We start from the raw sequence: 17473 nt of genomic DNA on the forward strand, positions 1-17473 counted from the left end.
GACATACATTGTTACAAAATCCTGCTTGCATCCAAAAGGAGCCACCAGTCAGGTCAAAGGTCTGGAGAAGGTGGCTATTTGCCGTTTCCATGGTTTCGTTCACCTATATGGAGCATATTAAGATTGTAACTTATGTACAACAACTTCCTTACTTACTACTAATTAGCAATAATTCTGAGTTTATTGAGGGAAAACTCTTAGTTAATGGCTTACTGGTTTTATAATAAGGCCATGCAGAATAAGGCATTAACTCTAAGGAGTCTTTCTGAATGCTTTTCATCCTGCCTGTATACACCACTTAAAATTTTTTTAAATGCCATGTTGGTATATTTTTTTCAGTACAACCTCACCTACATGACCTAATATTAATTTTTTTATTCATATTTATTAATTTTGTGTCTTTTGTTGTCTTTTTTAAAGTTATTTTGTGTCTCTTTTTGGTCATTTTTGTGTCTTTTTTGGTCCTTTTGTGTCTTTTGTTGTGTTTCATTTTAGTTATTTTGTCTTTTTTGGTCATTTGGTGTCCTTTTGTGTCTCTTTTTGGTCAATTTGTGTCTTTTTTTAGTCATTTTGTGTCTTCTTTTTAGTCCTTTAGTCCAACATAAAATGTGATTTTAAATCTTTTTTTTACTTTCAAAACACTATAATGCTCAATAAAAAATGTTAAATGTTGCAAATGTGAACAAAGGTTGCAAATATAACATAAGAGGGTTACATCCAGTTCTATAATTTTAAACAAAATATATTTGACCTTGTCTCCAGTTTACAGCCAGAACTTTAGAGGTAAATTTACAGTAGGGCTCCACGCTGCTTTGTTTTCTAGTCTGGATGTGATGAAGAAGTCTGGATTTGGTGCTTTTGGAGACTCCAGAGGGTTAATAACTACTTAATAATGACCAATTAAGAGCCAATATGTTACTTATTTGCATGCTAATAAGCAACTAATTAATGTTGAATATGTGTTCCTTAATTTAAAGTGTTACCGAAATAATTAATGATAGTAATGTGACTTTTATCGATTTATAAATTGTGTCTATTGGTGAATAAATCGTCCATCGTAAAAGTCAGGTTTCTTTTCCTCTTTGCTAAAACTCCTCTCAGTCATGTGCATTTGTTTACAATGAAGCCGACGGGCAATCAATCAAACATTTGCACCCTGATTACAACAAGAAATGAAATAAATATAACTGACCTTTAACTTTATGACCATTTATGCACATGAAAGCTCTCTTTCTCATGTCACTATTTGATCTCTTTTTTATAAAAACATCCTGGAAGGGTAGAGCTGAAATTAAATACACATATGGCATAGGAAAAAATAAATAAAAGTCCCCCCCCGCCCGCTCTCCAAAAAAGTCAGCTCCCTTCAGCACAAATTAAAATGACAATACCCTCCTCCTTTCTCACCTTCATTAATTCACCAACTCTGATAAGTGAAGGAAGGAGTGCAACAAGATCGAAAGGACATTGCTCAAAGAGAACAGAGTGAGAGTCAGCTTCCCCCTCGTCCACCCTACAGTACACCAGAGAGAAGGAGGTAAACAACTTTCAACACATAAATATTTAAATGTTTCATTAGATGCTGTCTCGTGAGGAGACTAAGGAGAGCTCGGGGATTTAGCTCCAGCAGCAGGCGCAAAGTCAAACTCAGTCAAAGACAAATCCATTCTGTCAATAAGAACAAGGAGTCTTTGGAGGTGGTGAATTATACATATAAATATGTAAATTAATTATATATGTATGCCTAGAATGAGGTATCAATTTCTGTTAAAATATGCATGTGTAACAAGTGATTGGCTATACATCTTGGAAGTAAGTGCAAGCAAAGACATGTAAGTGACTTTGTCAAGAAGCGACAATTAATGTATTGTGTCTGTACATATCGAAAACACGTCACATTCTCCTTCACTACGTGTTGCAACCTCCGGGTCTGAGCAGGGAGGCAAATCAGGAAGTGCATTAAGCTGCATTCTAACGAAAATTCCAGCAGGGGGCGCTGACGGCGGCTGAAAAAGCATTTTGGTCCATTCATTTCAATACAAAATGAGAAAACTTCTCACTTGATTTATTCCCTCAGAATTTTTTTTTAGGACACTATGGCCCGATTTATAAGAAAATAGAAGATAAAGAATCTATGCTTTGGGGCGTGGCTACCTTTGATTGACAGGTCACTAACAATGCGAGCCATCATCAGGAGAGAAGAAAAGCAATGCATATCCAGCATAGACATAATCAAGATTATCATATTTATTATGTCTATGGTATCCAGCCGTGAACTTGTTTGTCATTGTCCGTGTTTCCGTCCGGTTTGGTCTCATAGCTTTGGCCCTTTCGCTGTATTTTCACTTAATGACAGTTTATTGGAACATTTTATTCGTTAAAAATGTCTTGTTCAGCGTTTGGTTGGACTAACAGACACTCCAAGGAGTTGCTGTTCATTTTTCTGAGGTCAGTAACATACATTTTGTTTTTGTTTTTTTGCTAGCCAAAACCAACATCCCAGTTAATGCTCCAGTTAATGCTAACATGAATTAGCAGCGACTTCTCTCAGTCAGGTTGAGGTGTAGAGAGGCTGTAGTCAGTGATCAGATCCCTCTCCTCCTCCACAGTCCAGATATGGTCTGCTCCCCGTATCGGAAACAAGATGGCGATGCAAGATGGCAACAAGTGTAACGTCGAACTCGATGCTTCCAACGGGCCACAAACCAATGGGTGACGTCACTACGTCCATTATTTATATACAGTCTATGGTAGCTTGTGATGGCTTTAACAATACCGTTACAAAAGACAATCCATCATGTCAAACTCTTTCATTTTGTATTTTATTTGTATTATCATTATTTTTTAAGTAAGGATATTATATATGCACTTATGAAACGATGGACCAGCCACCACCTGTATCCTCCACTTTTCTGTCTCTCATTTTCCCTGATGATAATGCTGAAAAATCCCAAATATTTACTATATGTATATTATCTAATAATTTAAAAAAACAACACCAAGCATGACTCTCTCTCCCTTGATCTATAAAGCATTGTTGCTTGCGGTTTTCCAATGTGGCCTGTGTTTGTAAAAAAAAAAAAAAAGAGGTTCAGCCTTTGAAGGAGGAGGGTGCCCGAAGCACCAGAGCAAACTGCTCGGCTGCCTCGTTTTCAGCAGTTAAAGCCTTGTCTGAAAAAAGGCTTCAGTAAGACTTGTGGTAAAAGCAAGTCTAATGTTAAAATTTTGAAAATGTCCATTACAGTGTTGGACTAACTGGCACTGAAAAACAAATGCCCCCAAAGAATACCTTCCCTTTAAAAACAATTGCTTCCAGCATTCCCCCAATGTATTCTGAACTTCCCCCATTGTGAAACGCTATGCTAACTGTAGCTGCTGTCAGCTAATTTCCTCAGTTAGCTGTGCTGCCAGGACTACCCAGAACAGGTAGAGTGGTGGTGTTTTAACCCCTCACCAAGGAGCTTTGGACCATGGGGAGAAGGAGGTTATCAGGCCCGGGGCTGGGGCAAATGCTGGCGAACCTACAGACATTATGGCAGAGGTAAAAGATGTTGATGGAGGAAGCTAAGAAAAATGATAGAATGACACTGGATAAGAGAAAATCTTTGGCTGCCTTTTATGTAGAGAGCTTCCCAAAATAACACACAGAGTGGGCCTTCTTGCTAAGTAATATTAGCTGGCTTGCTATGTCCTGTGTTGTTGCACTTGCTGGATGTTTGGCTCTGTTAGCAAAGTTATCAACAATTTTTTTTTATATTCATAATTGTAATCATAATAAATGGACATATACATCTTTTCTTAAATAATCTCAGTGGAGAATTATATTGCACTCTGAAAATGTAGAGGCGCTAAGTTGCAAAAAATACCAATTCTACTTCATGTTGCTTGATGATATGTCAATGTTTGTGCTTACCTCATGTCACCAAATCAGTGATACATAGTCTCAATTTACAACTGCAGACTTAATAGATTACAAGTTTTATTACAATTTAACATTTTATCATGCAGAAGTTCCTGTTAATTTACATTTACATTTAGCATACGCTTTTATCCAAAGCGACTTACAGGAGCCGACTTAATGACCAGTAACTGCACTAAAAAAATTGTTAGTAAAACCATTAATTACAAAAAAATGCCTTCTGACAAAGTGGTTCCAGATTATGTTGTTACATTACAGGCATTGATCTGGATCTATTTACATTAAGTTTCAGGCCCGTATACCAACAATGCAGTTTTCTCATCTCCTCAAGTAAATATTTACATATACAAACCCCCCTTCCACACTAATGTATGCTCTCAATACTCCATGCATCCCAAACATTCCCAAATGTTCTCCCAGTCTAATCTCCATAGTCCCATGAATCATGTCTTGTACACAAAGGAGGAAAATGCTTGTTTCTACATAAGCCCATCCAGGAATCCAATGTCAAATGTTGACAGACAAGATTTGTAACTCGTTCGCAAATCTTTCTCTGCTCCTCTTCCCTTTTCCTCTATTTACTGTGCATAAATCCTGCTTGTGTGTATATGCTACATTTATCTTAACAACTAAAAAGAAATAAAGAAAGTGGTTGTAAAGGCCAATTATAATGAGTAACCACCTCTGTGTACATGAGCAGAGTTTAATCCTGGCAGCTGGGCCACAGCCTAAATGGTGTCACAGTAACCTACCATCCTTTGTTATAAATGCACCATCGCCATCTTCCCCCATTCATCCATTAAGATTAAGCAAAAACACACTTCTCAGTATTCTTTACTGCTAATTCATATGCAGATTAAACAGTGTTTCTCAGAGTGATAAAATATAATTTGACAATGTATGTTGTAAAACAGAGTTAATAAGGCTGGCACAACTGAACTGTTTTGTAAGAAGTACCAATATAACAACAGCAGGGCAAACAGTAATTAAAGCTACACTTAAACATACACACATACACAAAAGTACATAATTGGTGTTGATTTATTTCTTTAAATATCTATAAATGAAATGAGTAAAACTATTTAATAAATAAAAGACTTCATCGTTTAAGTACAGACTGTGTAGTTTGCGGGAGAAGGAAATCAGACAGCATTCACAGTAATGTAGAGAATGTTCAATTTATTTGCTTCTTCTTCCATCTGAGTCTAAACGCCTGATGGATCCCATGGTCTTTCATACGTTCCTCAATCTACAAGACAAAATAAAACTTATTGTTCACAATAATTTGCTGTAGTTATTATTATTGTAATTATGTTGCTCTGTAAGATTTTGTTTGCCATTTTTGAGGCAGCACGTGGCCTAGAGGTTAGAAATCGGGCTTGTAACTGGAGGGTTGCTGGTTTGAATCCAGGACTGAAGTGCCCTAACCCCCCACACAGCTGATATGTGCTGCCCACTGTTCCTAACCAGGGTGTGTTCACTGGTGTGTTCAAAAAGGATGGGTTAAAATGGGGGACATATAAATAATAATAATAATAATCATAAATAATCATCAAGCCAAGCCAATGTGAACCAATGGTCAAATGATTTTTCTGGAGTTCTATTCCCCAACTTGTCAGATACGGATGCTTGTTCTGGTGTTACTGTTAACACACTGGGGAGCACTATGCTGTGATGCTGCACTATGGTCACCGCTGGCAGACTAAAACAGTAAAATGTTAAAGTTAAAAAAACAGTAAAAAGGGCACCTGCTGCATGCTGTGGGGCAGCAGCGCACAAAAAATTGTCAAACAGAGTTTTCCACATTTGGACCCTACTTATGACTTGATTTATTATTTCAGTAAAGATTCTCCAAATGAGTTTATGGTCTTAATAGCTCATTTTAAGTCTCTTTTCATACAGCATGATGTTCATTTAGTAAATTATGGTCCCATTTAGAGTAAAAGAGACTACCGAAGCACACTGTGCTGTTTTTTTGTTTGTTTGTTTTTTACCCCTTCTCAGTGTGTTTTTTGTTCTTGAAAGTTTATTGTAAATTTTCTACAAATGTCTTGTTCAGCTTTTGATTGTACTAAAAGACACTCTAGGAGTTTATTTTTGCACCTTGCTTACCAAGGTAGCTAGCCCCGCCCTCTTGTTGTTCACTTCTTGCCCCAAAAAAAAAGATAGCCAAGGCAAAACACCAAACTCTAGGCTTCAAAAAACCAATTGGTTATAACACGGTGGCTTTTTCTTCTTACACTATACAGACAACTATTTTGATTTTTCTACTGATTTATATCAACATCTACTATTTAGTGGATTTGTAGAGAGATACATTATTCCTAGAATCTGTACAGCATTTTGTGATCTCTAAACTTCGTCACCATGATGTTGATATTTTCTGTTTCTGTCAATTCTTATTTCTATCTCAACAACTGTTGCCTATATTGCCATGACATTTGGTGAAGACATTTATGTTTTTTTCAGAATGAAGAGGAGGAATGACACTGACTTGGTCTAAAAGAGCTTCTTGCACGCTGGGATCATTCAGGTCCAGCGGTCCATGTGACTTCAGTACAACCTTAAATATCTGTGTAATGGTAACTGTCAAATAAAATAGAAATAATATGATTTTAGCAAACTCTACACAGCAACGACTTGTATATACCAATTTAACATCTACAGAAACAGATCAAATAAACTTTTGTAAAAAATGTGAAACCAAAGCTCTTCAGTCATAAAGATTTGGCAAAGATACATCATGTATGTTTGATGACTTTTGAAATGAAAATGTGCTCAATGTATTTGCATGAAATCTGAGTATTTAGTTGTTGTTGTTGTGGCTATCATTGTCATGATGCGTTGGTCTATATTGGGTCAATTACAATTTGTCATTGTGTAAGATGTTGTTCTATATCGCATCAAACTATATTATGTGGTGATATCTCCCATCCCCCTGTGTTATTATATTATGTATTATATTATATGTTGTTTATTTTTTTAATGTATGTGGTATATATATATATAATTATTATTATTTTTAATATTATTATTATTGTTATTATTATTATTATTATTATTTTTTAATTCATTTAATTAGTTATTTTATTTATTCTTGTTTATTTGTTTTCTCTCGGTAGCGCTTCTTGCTTTGTTTGCCTATTTATTTTCATTGTGTGATACATATAAATGAGCCATGTTATATATTTTTATATATATGTTGTAGCATCTGCCCCTCATCCACATACACACACGCACACACACACACACACACACACACGCACGCACACACACACACGCACACATACACCTGTGATGCTTCTGTGCAAATCGTTTATCATTTATGTTTTTCTTTGTTGTTGTTTGCGCTGTATGTCTACTGTCTCTACTTGTGGTCCACATGGTGTAGTGTATTTGTCTCTGATGTCACCTTGTTTGTTACTTTTTGTTGTCATTTCACCAATAAAAAAAATAAAATAAAAAAAAATCTGAATATTTACCTGAACAGAGAAATGCCATCTTTTCCGGACAACGAAAATCAGCCCATCCAAACGTTGTACCCAACACACAAGATTCTATTGCACCGTTAGTTGGCTGATTCTCCCTCCAGATCATGAGGGTAGATTCACTCTTGTCAGACCACTTCCAGACTCCATTGTCATAATGCAGTCCTATCCAGACACTTCCAGTGCTTTCTGTTATTTTTCTCACTATTTCCTCGTCCTCTGCAGTCTCTACGGTTGCCAGGTCAACAAAATTCTCTCGACAGTAACTCTGAGCGTCTAGCCAGCTTTTCGCCTGCTCAACGACGCGGTATTCTCTGGTGACGCCCATTGAAAGTGTTAAAGGTGCTGAAAGGAAATGAGTCCAGTGACTGTTTGCAGAAGTTTGTAAAACTTATTCACATATTTGAGAGAATGCTTATCAATTAAAAAAACATTATTAATAATCTACTAACCTAGGAGCAGCATGATCACCAGTCCTGTCTTATCCATCGCTGTTTTGTACAGTTTGTCGTCTTGATAATTGGAGAGAAAAATTAAATTAAATTAAAGACAAGATAAGCCTTTAGAGATACCCAGAGGGATAATTAATTTGTTGCAGTAGCATAAGGGCAACAAAGGGTATGGATAAATAGAGAAAGCAAACAAATAAAGAAAAGAGGTACATGAAACAGATAAAGATAACAATTAAAGTTAAAAAAAAACAACAATTACATGTGGAAAAAAATGACAGTGGAGGGAAACGAACAGTTTACACCAGACTAATATATATATATAGTATGGTTAAGTAATGATATATGCTGATATATTTCTATCATAGAAATAAAATATAGTATATAACATAATAAAACTAAAGTTACATATGTAACTATGGTTCTATGAATCCTGGATGACTGCCAGAAACGGTGCATACACACTGAATGACTTCATCTTGCACATGTACAGGTCGAGTAGTTATACCAACAAAGTCACTTGTGACCCCCTGATGATAAGCAATGTAGTATAATTTATAAAATCAGACAAAAACACAACCAAAATGTACAATAAAGTGCTATAGTATGAGTTATATCTTATCAGCTCTTACCTGTTGTGTTTTCACTGACGTTGTGTTGGCACTGAACACAGAGGTGACTTTTACTGGTGCGATCCCTTTAGTTTGGAGTCATTATGCAAACATGCAAAAAAGCATGGTGTGACATTCAAAGACGGCCATTCAGGGAAAACACAGAGGCCTAAAGATCATTTTCCCCTTTGCAATTCACACAAGATGCATTTGATTGTTTTCATGTAATTCTAAAATTATTCATTCATTGATGATTACATTGTTGCAAATAAAAAATATTTCAAGCATCAGTGCTTATGCTTGTGGAAATAGTCTAGTCCCAAATAGCTAGGTGTTAGCAAATGATGTGTATACTCTATCAGGGAAGTAAAGCAACACCAGAGGCCAAGCAATGGCCTGTTCCAAGAAGACACATTTTGAGCGGGCATTGCACTAGTTTAAAGTCATAACATAACAGCTGGGAGGCTGTTTTACAGTTTTATTTATTGGAGTCAGTATGATTCTGATGATAAGCAAATAGACATTGTAGAAACTGAGAACATAATGCTGATCATTGAAATGAGGTTTGCATATCAGGGAAGTGAACTTGCAAATGATGGCTTAGTGCTTTCAAAAAAAAGGATATGACCTTGCCTGGCAAAATTCTTTTGAGTGATGTAAGTGCTTTCCTTACTTTCATGACTATGACCTTGAAAGATTGTGTTTTGTTTTTTTTTTATATACAAAAAGATTAATAAATAGATGAATTCTCGTTCTTCGAAACTATGCTAATTATACTATTCATATTGTCAGGACCATTCTATGCAGACCCAATTTGAACAGGCAGTAATAACAGTTTTACCGTTTCACTTATTGGAATTTTGGTTTTTAACTTTTTCAATTGACACTGTAGAAATTGAGACCATAGTGTTGATCATTCACATGAGGCTTGCATGTCAGTTAAGTAACCTTGCAAATGATGGCTTAGTGCTTTCACGGATAAAAGGATATGACCTTGTCTGGCAACATTCTCTTGGGTGATGTAAGTGCTGGATATTTGAATACTTCTTGCAAGTCATAGGGAGTAAGGGTGGATGATGGACTAGGGCATGTATCCTGAAACCTGCATGTGGTTAAGTTCATAAAACAACACTTTGTTGCATGAAATATTGTGGTTTCTGTAAAATATGAACACAAACATTAATTCTCCTGCTTCAAAACACATTTTCAGTATTGAGCCAAGGTCGCAATCGTTCTCAAATCTTAAAGTCTTTGACAACCATAAAACTGTGTATTATGCTCTATTGGCAGGAAAACCAGAGACTTTGCAGATTATTGCACCTTAGTGGAACAGAAATATAATTTCTGGGACACGGGTTTGATGAAATCAGGTGAGCTGACAACTGGTTCATTCAGAGAGGTCATCAGGGGGTCATCCCTATGATCCCCGGGAACTTTTTTTTTAGAAAAAAAGGTCCTATGTTCCCTGTTTTTCCCAAATAGGGTCCTATGTTCCCCTGTAGCACTACATACTGGGGAGCATAGGACCCTTTTTCTGAAAAAGAGTCCTATGTTCCCCGTTTTTCCCAAAAAGGTTTTTTTTTTTGTGTGTCTCTTGTTCTGTCTCTTTGTAGCTCTTTTGCACCTTTAATTGGTTTTTGCTCTCTTTGTAGCCTTTCATGTCTCTATGTTGTGGTTTTATGTATATCTGAATTTCTGAATTGAAGTTTGTAGTCATTTTGTGTTTTTTTTTGTTTGTTTGCTTTTAAACTTTTTAAGAATCTTTGTAGTGGCCTTGTGTCCCTTTGTAGTCATTGTGTTTCTCTTTTGGTTGTTTTCTGTCACTTTCTAGTTGTTTTGTTTCTCTTCGTAGTTGTTGTGGTCTCTTTGTCGTCTTTTTTGTGTCTCTGTGTAGTTTTGAATCTCCTCTGGGTTGGCACAAGTCTCTTTGAGTGACAATTTGTGTCCCTGGGCCTGCGTCCAGTCCTTTTAAATAACACAATCTACACTGTACTTTAACACTTAACAGCACTGACTTTTCATCACATGTATTTGTTTGTTTGCCTGCATTCATATTCAAGTTTTAATGCATCTTCTGTGTGGGTGCCAGAGTATATATGCAAGTCCTGGAAAGAATTACAAGAAAATTGGATTCTTACTTGTCCTTGGTAAGATATGCATGAATAAGAAAAGAATATAAAAAGAATCGATCCCCAAAATAATGCCCAAGCAGGGCCAGAGTGCAGCCAGCATGCTTTACATATAGAGCGTATCCATTTATACTGTATGGCAACTGAAAGTTTTGGGAATAAGAATCATTTTTTTGCTGAAAAGGTACTGTGAGCGGTTTTTGGATCCCTGTTTTCCCTACATCAGCTCCCTGCCAATTGTTTCTGGTGGCTAAAGCTCCTTAAACTAAATTAGTACGGAATCAAACCATCCCCACTCTTTGATTCTGTATATGATAAATGATTGATTATAGTCATTAGCCAGATAGAACACTGAGCTCTCTACGCGCTTGAACTAATTGTGGTTTGCAAGTCTGGAAGTTCTTAGTGATCTGACTCAGGTAATTATGCTGCACTTTCATTTTCCCACTGAGGTCTTGCAAGAGTCTTATAGCTGCATGCTGAAATGACCTGGCATTACTGCTAATCTGTCCTCCAGAAGCCACAGCTCTCCTGCTCTCTCTCTCTCCTCTAATAACATTCATTTGTTATCCTCTCCCTCACACTATCAGTTGAGGAGAGATTCTCTCTGCGGGTATTAGCCTAAAAAGTGAAGACTGGAGGACACAAGTCATCATTAGAGTATCACAATTGGGAGTAATCCGAATTCAAAGAGAAGGACATTGGTGCAGGAAGGGATCTAACTCACAGGATAAATCTCCCGTTACTACTGCAGTGTGTCTCCAAATGTTGGGATTATCTCTAAGTGTGCAAAAGCACAGTGCATTACAACTTGGGCTGGGATCACAGCGAACAGGATGTATTACTAGGATCAAAGCTCGGAAATCTTAAAGGACACATCGGCAGCAATTATGATGATGAACTATTGACGATTGTCCAGTCTGTATTGATTAATTAAATAATATTGGAACGAACTCTGGATATGGGTTGCAGGAAATTAGACTGACAAGAATCGTTTACTGTACAAAAGTAGAACTTCTGTGTGACAACATAAGGATTGGACAAATTATTTACGTTTAGACTAGAAAATTGGTGAAAGCAGTGGTATTGAATGTCATGTCAATGCAGGTCAAATAATGTAATTTGCTGTTGCGGCTTTGTCTGGTATTAGGTATATTTTTGTGGTACAGTGGTATAAGAAAAAAAAGTTTAATAGAATTTTGGAAATGTTTACAGGGGCCTCAGGCTTACTGGGGATTTCCACCGGGCGCGTTACAGCAGCAGCACGTCTCCACCGCAGTTTTGCTGCGTCTTCTGCCCGCCGTCAATTCACACCGGGCGCGTTACAGCAGCGTCACGTCAGCTTAGCGAGCCGGTCGTATACACGCGAGATAACGAGATCACGCGATAATCCTGACCATATGGGAGACCGCAAGATCCCGTGATAAACTCTAAACTCTATTTCTACAGTCTATGGATAAACTGTGTGTATAAAGTAAACAACAACAACAACAACAACAACCAACAGCTTACTTTGCTTCTCTGACGTGAAAGATCTGTTGATCTGACCATCTATCATTATAAAAACAATGTGTTATGTCATAAATGATTGTATGATGTTCCACTTCAACAATCAGTCTCTTGTCGTCCGTGTCGCCGATCCTCTGAGACCCTTTGATTGATTGATTGATTGATTGATTGATTGATTGATTGCTGATCTGGTGCCCCGGTCATAACATAATGTTGATGTGAAGTAGTTTTAGGCTGCATGAACTGCGTATTGTGTTTTATTTTGAAAGGGGCGGAAGTGTTTTACGCTGATTCTGAGTCAGACTTCCTGTCGGGTGCGATCTGCTCTGTTGAGATTCATGCGATTTGGCAGCAGCGTCTCGCGGAGAAATAGAAGTCCTACCTAATGCTCGCGTAGAGACACTGACGTGACGCTGCTGTAACATTACGCAGCGCGCCCGGTGGAAATGCTCTCATTGATTAGTAACGCGCCCGGTGGAAATCAGGCTTTAGCCACATCTACCGTTTCTGTCATCTGGCTCCTCTGCCGTTTCAAACCAGAGAGACTCTACTCTTTACTGAACACCTTCACTCTTGATCTACACTGATAACTATGACAAGTATCGCACTGACCGCACAACCTAAAAGCACTTGTATTCTAATGGACTCAAACTTAACCCACAGCACTTACTCTTGCTTTGTTTCTTGACTTCATCCTTGCTTGTGTTGTATTAACTCTCATTTGGGAAATCCATGTGTCTGTTTGACCCCCTCCCACAACTCTAAGTGGACTTTGTCGGACTTTATATTCTATAAGCTTATGTTCACCTTGGAAACTGATAATTACAATGGCCACTACTGGGTGCCGCCTCACAATTCACAACTATGGGTCATCATAGGTTGCTGTACATACCACAGATGAAGTCGCTTTATGGCAGGAGAAGTCTCATGCAAATAGGAGTGCACAAAAGGGAAAGTGTTACGACCTTAGTTTGAGGTCTTGGGGTCACAGGAAGTAACATATTTGGTGAACACAAATCTATGCAGAAAAATGGCCGCAGGGACTCTAAGTTGAACAATTATAATATTTATTTACAGGCAAAAGAAATAAACCGAGATAAACCAACTAAGTAGCACAGAAAAAGGAAGCAGCTAAATCTTCAGGGTCTCCAAGGCCAAAATAAACAAAAATTAACCACTATCTGGAAAATAAGACAGACAATGCTAAGCTCCCTAAATAAGCAAAAACAGAAGAAAACGGGTTAACAAAAATGGCAGAGAACCCCTACCAGGCTTCCAGACACTCTAAACAAACAAGTTGATTGTAGATATAGCTGTAACACAAAAACACAGCTGTTAAGAACTGCTACAACACAAATTATGTGCAGTCAACCAAACAGGTCAGTGGTAAGAGAGAGGGGAGATCACTGGATGTGAGTGGACCAGGTATGCAGAGAGGGGCGTGGCAGGACCTGAAACACACAAGCTGTATCCCAATGACAAGGAAGGATCCTCAAACGGCTGGATTTGAAGGATTCTATGTCATCGACATCTACCGAAGGACTGTCCCAATGTCCAGGATCCTCCAGAGGACAGAGTCCTTCTTCTGCCCAAATTCCAAGGATGCATGTGTGTATCCTCCGTGTGCCCCTTGTACCCATAATGCCTTGCACACACCGGTCTAGACACACTGACGAGCCTAGAAACAGCGACGCCGGCGGAGCAATATGCATTTAAATATACAAGTATTTTCAGTTTACACTGAATCTTATCACATAACTTACAAAGCTTGTGTTCAAAGTCAAGCAAAAACATATACATAAACAAATGCCAGAATATCTAGCTAAAGATAATAAACGCCATCTTGATACATTGCCAGTAAAGTTAATTAATGCCGTCTCAGTCGCTAAAGTTATTGTTAATTAATTTATATGCGTCAGATGATGATGTACTATGTGCAAAGTATATGTAGCTATGCCATTCAAAAAATATACATTTGTTTATTGTGTCACAGGGGCCGACAGTCCGCTATAATCCTTTATTGTTATTTATAAATAACTGTTTTGAACCGCAGCGCTGAATTTGAGCAGGACGTCCAATTACGCAATGACGCACACCTACACACTCTGAAGGCTGCTCCATTTGTGCCTTATCACATTGAAAGGAAGGACTCTGGCCTCGTCTCTGGACGACCCGACTCTGAAGGAAGGATCCCACCAAGGAAGGATCCTTGACTTTGGGATACAGCCACAGAGAGAGAAAACACACCTGTCCTCCAGAAAGAGGCTAGAGACAGTCAACGGCCATAACAGAAAGGATCATATTCCACTATTACCTTAGACCTGAAAAACTACAAATTGTTAAAACGCAAATCTTCGTCCAATTAAAAATATGGGCAGGGAAAAAGAATGAGGACTGTTCTTTCCATGCAACTTAGCAATTTGTACTGACTGGGTAAAAACTTGCCATGCAACAGAAGGGTTAATTAAAAAAAAAAAAAAACAAGCTTAGATCATGTTACTTCATCAACATGAATAAAATGTGGTGTGATTCAGTTCAAATTTGCAACCCCACCACCACCCCCATCACCAGCGACACACACAGACACAGCAATCTCTCTCCTGTGACATCAATGCAATTACCCTGGCATCAAATCATCTCTTACATCTGCCATCCTACAGATGTCAGGGCGCCTGCAGCATCGTACATTCTATTCATGACAATCCTGATCATTTGTTTATGTGCAGATTTGTCAGTGACTGTAGCTCCATTATTACACATTGTCAGAAGCTCCCCCTCCCCAGAACTATACATCATCTGCTATATTACTATAAATTATGCACTAGTCTCGTGTATGAGGCTGTGCATGCGTGTGTGGTCTCACAAGTTGGATGTGTGGACTACGGCACAGGAATGCTAATGGACATCTCCGCTGCTGCCTCTTGACAGTGGTTCGTTTTGTGGTAATCGTCATTTGTGAGGAGGTTCTTTCTCCCGAGGAGACGCAGGAAGATGTACAGCACAGACATGGAGAGAACTGATAAACCCTCAAGACGGCTGTGATCACATTTGACCATTCAATTTAATTTCAGCTCAGTATTAAGCAAGTATTTCATTCTGTGAGCATACTGTGCACCATTTAACACTATATTGATAAAAAATTGAATGCTCTTATGTGCAATTGTCTGCCTTACAATACAGTAATATTCAGTTGGGAAATAAAAATACAAACATATAATAAACTAAATAATATAAAACCAGGAATCCAATTATGTGGTAATCCTAGTATTTATTTTTATGAAGTCTTTTATTATTTATTTATGTTATTGGGCTCTATGTTTGGTGCTTTACACTCATGGCTATTGTGCTTCTACTCGACACTTTCAAAATTTAATGCCAACATAGAGGCCTGGCTGGCAAAAGTATGAAGGGCAGAATGGAAAATCAACATGCATTTTAAGCCCTAAAAAATTATTATTTACCAAGTATTTGAATTAAATAAAACATTTTATTCAAGTAATGACATATTTATTACACAGTTATTTATGAGGTGTGTCCTGTGTACTCTAATTACATACACTGAAAAAGATCCTTATAGGTCCCAGTGGGGATAAGAAGTTTGGCAGAAGATGGCAATAAATGGAAAACTTGAGGTTTCAAAGTCCACAAACCAATGTGTCACGTCACAGCAACTACGTCCGCTATTATTTGTATGGTCTGTGATGCAGACATGGCAAATTCAATTTTACACTGCCCCCCAAAATGAACACTAACAAGACACCTGGGACATAGTAAATAGTAGGGAAAGCACAGGTATGACCAGCAACACAGAGGGGCCGATCCCTAAGATGCAAATCTATAGGCGCTTCTAAAATTATTTGTCAGAAAACTGTTTTTCAGCAAAGTAATTGGCTTTATACTCACCAGAGAGGTAAATCTGGCTTCTTATGCAACATGCATGCGTTCACGATTAGTAAATAATGGGGTGACCCTGAATTATATAGTTCATCGTAATTAAATACTGATTCAGGAGTGAGGGTAGAACGGAGCGTGAGATGGACAGGCGGTTTGGTGTTGTACCGGACCGCTGTGGTAAAGAAGTAGCTGAGCGGGAATGCAGAGCTCTCGATTTATTGGTCCATCTACGTTCCAACCCTCACCTATGGTCATGAGCTTTGGGTAGTGACCGAAAGAACGAGATCGCGGATACAAGCGGCTGAAATGAGTTTCCTCCGTAGGGTGGCTGGGCTCAGCCTTAGAGATAGGGTGAGGAGCTCAGACATCTGGAGGGAGCTTGGAGTAGAGCTGCTGCTCCTTCGTGCATCTGGTAAGGATCCTCCCGGGCGCCTCCCGTTAGAGGTGTTCCGGGCACGTCCAACTGGTAGGAGGCCCCGGGGAAGACCCAGAACACGGTGGAGGGATTATATCTCTCTCCTGGCCTGGGAACGCCTCGGGGTCCCCCAGGAGGAGCTGGACGTTGTGGCTGGGGAAAGGGACGTCTGGAATGCCCTGCTGAGTCTGCTGCCCCCGCGACCCGGCCCCGGATAAGCGGAGAAAAATGGATGAATGGATGATATCAACCTTTCCTCTGCATTCAACAAAATAAGAAGTGGTAACATTGTCAAGTCTGCATCTTGCTTGAGTGATTGGCTGCCTGGGCCATGACATTGACCAGCGGTGCGATTCCACTGTTGCTCTGGAAAAATGGGACTATTTAAAGTTTTATGCACGTCAAGAAAAAGCTAGAAAACACGACGTGCCAGAAAGGAGCATTTCTGGCAATGCAGCTCAGTTTGATCGAAGCCTGACAAAGCCATGTTCTATCCAAGTGTCTCAATAAACCATGACAGTGTGTCAATGAAGCAGCATGCACAATACCAGGAGACTGGAACTAAAGATCTAAATGGAATTCAACCATCATTAATTGTATTGCTTTAATTGCCTATGATGACATGTCATAATGGTTCCTGTAAAAAAGCCCTACGCCAGTTGGGAATTCTCAGAAGCTTAGGAACCTAGGAGAGTCCGGAGAAGACTTTTTTGTTGTTATTTTACTGTTTTCTTGCTGCTTCCACCAGCCGCTACAGCTTACCTCTCTGCTGTCTCTCTGGATAATTCAAAATCATCCTGTGTGTTGTGAAGTACATACTGACAGGAGGACTTGTCATATGACCTGGCAATTCTATTTTTTCTTTGTCCTGTGCAGCAATCCTTGCCGAAAGCTTGAAAAACTCACTTCTTACATCTTCAGTGAGGGCCTCTGGCAGACCACGCTGACGCAGATTCCATCTCCTGCTCTATTGTCACTTATCTACTACTGCTGCAAGACCCGCTTTGGCACTTGTTTTTTTTTTCTGAGGGTGATGAAATGATTTGACAGTGCCTGCAA

At 38.7% G+C, this 17473-nt stretch overlaps 1 long non-coding RNA gene across 1 annotated transcript; it reads right to left on the reverse strand.

Annotated features, from left to right (window-relative positions):
• Positions 1-5011: 5011 nt before the first annotated feature.
• LOC131984513 (uncharacterized) lies at positions 5012-7526 on the reverse strand. Its single transcript, XR_009395571.1, has 3 exons — positions 7402-7526; positions 6414-6505; positions 5012-5168 (listed from the first exon to the last, which is right to left on the reverse strand). It is a non-coding gene; the product is annotated as an uncharacterized LOC131984513 (long non-coding RNA).
• Between the last annotated feature and the right edge of the window lie 9947 nt (positions 7527-17473).

This window comes from Centropristis striata, chromosome 14, assembly GCF_030273125.1.
Source record: "Centropristis striata isolate RG_2023a ecotype Rhode Island chromosome 14, C.striata_1.0, whole genome shotgun sequence".
NCBI lineage: Eukaryota > Metazoa > Chordata > Actinopteri > Perciformes > Serranidae > Centropristis > Centropristis striata.